We start from the raw sequence: 6,000 nt of genomic DNA, 5'->3' as shown, positions 1-6,000 counted from the left end.
TAACAAGAAACAATGCCTCTAACCACAGGTCACGTACGAAAAATAACGCCCCATTCCACTCCACTGAAGGGGTGGAGCGGAAAATGAAAATAAATACGGCCTTTTAAAATTTAAATGCTCCAGCGATTTCATTCCGTCAACCCCTTAGAACACACCAAGAGCTAAATTCAGGTGCTTGCGAGTAGTTTTATTTAAAGCGGAGAGGGCTGCCTTCAGCCAGTGTTTTCTGTTGTACTGACATGAGAGTCAAGGCTCCGAGCTCTCGGTCTGCGAACTACATCACCGAGCCTCTTTTAAAAGCATTTAAATAAAAACACTCCAGCGACTGTACGCAATGTAAACATAATATCATTTTAAAGAGCTATATTAAGCGCATATGAGCTGCTTTATATGGTTTACGGATGAGCTTCAGGGCTGGATGAGCTTCAGGGCTGGCGTTTCTTCGTCCGTGTTCACAAAACGACATATTTTAAAGGCATTTAAAAAATAAAAACACTCCAGCGACTGAACAGTAATAGTAGATTAGTGTATTGAAAACGTTAAAATGCTTGCCTATTTGTGCTGCATTTTTGTGGAAACGAATAAGCTAGTAAAGCCTGTTTCATATGGTCTCATCGTTTGAACCACGTTAGTTCAACAAAGTACGGCTGTTGTTAAAGACCTCACCAACTAATAACTTATGCTATTTAACGGATTAGAGTTCTCAAAAAATGCAACTGTATTGAACATAGCACCTAATCACTCATTTCATATTTTTTTGTTCCCTGTCATTTCGCTGTATTTTATGTTTGATTTAGCACAGGTGCCCTCTTACGTCATACTCCGAAAGTCCCCTTAGGCATTTGTGCGCATGCGCACTACTCATAAATGGTGCTTTATAGAGGACGCACAAAAATACTGAATAAAATCATTTATATTTAGGTTAAACGTAGGTTATAGCTTCTACTGCATGTTAGCTTGCAAATTATGCCCAAGAACATAATTTATTAAGCCATATGTCTTGCTAACAAGAAACAATGCCTCTAACCACAGGTCACGTACGAAAAATAACGCCCCATTCCACTCCACTGAAGGGGTGGAGCGGAAAATGAAAATAAATACGGCCTTTTAAAATTTAAATGCTCCAGCGATTTCATTCCGTCAACCCCTTAGAACACACCAAGAGCTAAATTCAGGTGCTTGCGAGTAGTTTTATTTAAAGCGGAGAGGGCTGCCTTCAGCCAGTGTTTTCTGTTGTACTGACATGAGAGTCAAGGCTCCGAGCTCTCGGTCTGCGAACTACATCACCGAGCCTCTTTTAAAAGCATTTAAATAAAAACACTCCAGCGACTGTACGCAATGTAAACATAATATCATTTTAAAGAGCTATATTAAGCGCATATGAGCTGCTTTATATGGTTTACGGATGAGCTTCAGGGCTGGCGTTTCTTCGTCCGTGTTCACAAAACGACATATTTTAAAGGCATTTAAAAAATAAAAACACTCCAGCGACTGAACAGTAATAGTAGATTAGTGTATTGAAAACGTTAAAATGCTTGCTTATTTGTGCTGCATTTTTGTGGAAACGAATAAGCTAGTAAAGCCTGTTTCATATGGTCTCATCGTTTGAACCACGTTAGTTCAACAAAGTACGGCTGTTGTTAAAGACCTCACCAACTAATAACTTATGCTATTTAACGGATTAGAGTTCTCAAAAAATGCAACTGTATTGAACATAGCACCTAATCACTCATTTCATATTTTTTTGTTCCCTGTCATTTCGCTGTATTTTATGTTTGATTTAGCACAGGTGCCCTCTTACGTCACACTCCGAAAGTCCCCTTAGGCATTTGTGCGCATGCGCACTACTCATAAATGGTGCTTTATAGAGGACGCACAAAAATACTGAATAAAATCATTTATATTTAGGTTAAACGTAGGTTATAGCTTCTACTGCATGTTAGCTTGCAAATTATGCCCAAGAACATAATTTATTAAGCCATATGTCTTGCTAACAAGAAACAATGCCTCTAACCACAGGTCACGTACGAAAAATAACGCCCCATTCCACTCCACTGAAGGGGTGGAGCGGAAAATGAAAATAAATACGGCCTTTTAAAATTTAAATGCTCCAGCGATTTCATTCCGTCAACCCCTTAGAACACACCAAGAGCTAAATTCAGGTGCTTGCGAGTAGTTTTATTTAAAGCGGAGAGGGCTGCCTTCAGCCAGTGTTTTCTGTTGTACTGACATGAGAGTCAAGGCTCCGAGCTCTCGGTCTGCGAACTACATCACTGAGCCTCTTTTAAAAGCATTTAAATAAAAACACTCCAGCGACTTTACGCAATGTAAACATAATATCATTTTAAAGAGCTATATTAAGCGCATATGAGCTGCTTTATATGGTTTACGGATGAGCTTCAGGGCTGGCGTTTCTTCGTCCGTGTTCACAAAACGACATATTTTAAAGGCATTTAAAAAATAAAAACACTCCAGCGATTGAACAGTAATAGTAGATTAGTGTATTGAAAACGTTAAAATGCTTGCTTATTTGTGCTGCATTTTTGTGGAAACGAATAAGCTAGTAAAGCCTGTTTCATATGGTCTCATCGTTTGAACCACGTTAGTTCAACAAAGTACGGCTGTTGTTAAAGACCTCACCAACTAATAACTTATGCTATTTAACGGATTAGAGTTCTCAAAAAATGCAACTGTATTGAACATAGCACCTAATCACTCATTTCATATTTTTTGTTCCCTGTCATTTCGCTGTATTTTATGTTTGATTTAGCACAGGTGCCCTCTTACGTCATACTCCGAAAGTCCCCTTAGGCATTTGTGCGCATGCGCACTACTCATAAATGGTGCTTTATAGAGGACGCACAAAAATACTGAATAAAATCATTTATATTTAGGTTAAACGTAGGTTATAGCTTCTACTGCATGTTAGCTTGCAAATTATGCCCAAGAACATAATTTATTAAGCCATATGTCTTGCTAACAAGAAACAATAGGTGTGTTCGAGCTCATGCTGCGCTGCGCAGACCGATCTGCGAGATTAGCCGAAAGCAGTCGGGGAGGAGCTGAAAACGGAGCTGTCAAGTCGGACAAGTTGGAGATCTCGTTGCTCCCTCAAACATGGCAGATCACGTGGCGTTTGCCTACTTTATTGCAGATGAATTGGAAGCTATAGAAATACCTTTTTTGTTGGAAGAAATGCAGCACATGCAAGTGAAGCAGCAACTACAGATTTCAGCATCAATCAGTGTTGACCACATTACATTAAATGTCTGTGACATTTTAGTTATTCCATAAAAAATATTACTTAAATATGCAGCTGAATACTATAAGTGGTCTGTATGAAAAAAGTACAATAATAAACTTATGCACACATCCAATATAAAGAATTTAAGGGGAAAAAAATACTGCAGTCAAAAGAATGTAAACTATTTACGAAATGGCATAAAAATTGATTTGTTATGCACGAAACACGCATGATCATCGTCATGTGGTGAATGTGGCCAATCATGAGAAGCTGTGACGTCATCACAGCCTGGCGCAGTCCCTTCTGAAATGTTGCGCTGGCTGAGCAAGCCGGCTGTTCTCGAAACGCTCTCGCGTTACTTTGATGCCACACGTGAATGTCACGTGGCGTCGGCGCCGGTTCAAGTCGGACAAAATTTCTAACCGGCATGCACTACTTCAAGTCAGCCGCCGATCGGTCTGCGCAGCGCTGCATGAAGTCGAACGCACCTATTTAGAAATCACATTCTGTCAGTGACTGGATGCTGTTCTAATTTTTTAGATGAACGGGACGATAGTCTTGTATTCACGAAAACTGTTACAAAGTCGAAAGTGTTAATAGGTCGTCAACAACCTATGAGAACAAGGTTTCGCTTATTTCAGTCAATCATCGTCTAGTATGTCCATCCAAAATAAACATTACCGTTTGTTTCAGAAGCTAATGGGTTCTGCACAGACTTGTCATATAAAAACATCTTAAAGGAGTAGTTCACTTCCAGAACAAAAATTTACAGATAATGTACTCACCACTCGTCATCCAATATGTTCATGTCTTTTTTTCTAAAGTTGTAAAGAAATTATGTTTTTTTAGAGGAAAACATTTTCAGGATTTCTTTCCATATAGTGGACTTCTACGGTGCCCCCGAGTTTGAACTTCCAAAATGCATGCAGTGTCAAATTAGGGCTCTAAATGATCCCAGGGTCTTATCTAGCGAAATAATCAGTTATTTTTTTATATATATAAAATAAAATGACAATTTATATACTTTTGTCGCTCATCTTGTTTAGCTCTGCGTGTACTCTGTGTATTCCAGTTCAAGACAGTTAAGGCTGGAATACACTACACAACTTTTAAAATCTGAACAGATTTTTTTTAAACAATATGCATCATACACTTACCGACGTTGTAAAGAGTGACAGAGGAAAACTGTCCATCATACACTACACGACTGAGGATAATACACTAACAGACTTTGAAGTCATTCCGATCACAACAAACTCATGCAGAAATGTGCGCCTTGTTGCTAGGAGACGCATAACTTATGAAAATAATATGCATTCTAAAATCGGCTGAAAATATCAAATATGTTTGATATCCTCCGACTGGATGGAATCAAAAAAGTCTGAACCATCAATTTTCTATGGAATCTGTCAACTCAAGTCTGCAGCTAGACTAGCTCTGACTTTCAACTAGCCTCAACTTTTACAGACTGTAAATCGGTGGAAAATTGGGGCAAAAATCACGTAGTGTATTCCAGGATTTAGGGTATTGTCACACCCCTGGACTTTGAGTTGGTTTCATGGTGAACATGTAAGGAACGTCAAACACCCTTTACAAAAAAGGTAAAACAGCCATGTAGGATGATTTTGAAGTTGGAGGAGAAAATGAGACGGTATAGTTTTTCAACATACCCTAACTGTCACGAACTGGAATAAAAGTTCACGCAGAGCTAGGCAGCTAGGTTTTTTTTTGTGTGAAAATAACCAATCGTTACTCTAGATAAGACCCTTCTTCCTTGGCTGGGATCATTAGAAGCTGCATTTAAACTGCAGTTTGGAAGTTCAAAATCGGGGGCACCATAGAAGTCCATTATATGGAGAAAAATCCTGAAATGTTTTCCTCAAAAAACATAATTTCTTTATGACTGAAGAAAAAAAGGCATGAACACCTTGGATGACAAGGGGGTGAGTACATTGTCTGTAAATTTTTGTTCTGAAAGTGAACTACTCCTTTAATACATAAATGCAAAATAGTTTTTTTATGGCTTTACTACTATGGGATATTTAGATGTGAAAAAGTGAAGGGTTTGAATAATTTATGATTCCACTGTTTAGATCAATAAACAAAACAAAAAATCATCTTATATCTTATACCCCCTGGTTTCACAGACATGGCCTACTAAAATGTAAGCCTGAACTCTTTCAATTATCAGTGCAGTAATATATTTTTTTCAAAGACATGTTCAAAAAAATTAATTGAATGTCTTAATAAATTTAAACTATGGCCTACTCCTGGCTTAGGCTAAGCCCTGTCTATGAAACCAGGAAAATAAAAGTAAAATGGATGATGTACGTCATTTTATGTGGCAGGTTTAACAAAAATTGTAAAATGTAGAAATTATGAACCTTTGATTATAAATGTTCTAATTATAAGCTAGGTAAATGCGTTAATTAAAATGTTCTAAAGAAGAGCGGTTTAAGTAATTGATAAAACTACAAAAAAAACAAAAAAAAAAAACAGCTGTCATTCAGTCTGTGGGTGTTAATTTGATTAATTTGTTCCATCTGTTTTTATTTACGCCAGTAGTTATAATGAATCAGATTTTTGAGCATAACATTTTTTTTTCTTTTTTGTTTATATATATATTTATATGAGTACAAATGTAGAGTAAAAACTTTAATAAACAGAAAAATATATACAGTACAGACCAAAAGTTTGGACACACCTTCTCATTCATTTGAATGAGAAGGTATGTCCAAACTTTTGGTCCGTACTGT

This window comes from Garra rufa, chromosome 10 (assembly GCF_049309525.1).
Source record: "Garra rufa chromosome 10, GarRuf1.0, whole genome shotgun sequence".
Lineage (NCBI taxonomy): Eukaryota > Metazoa > Chordata > Actinopteri > Cypriniformes > Cyprinidae > Garra > Garra rufa.
Note: the sequence above shows the minus strand (reverse complement) of the source record.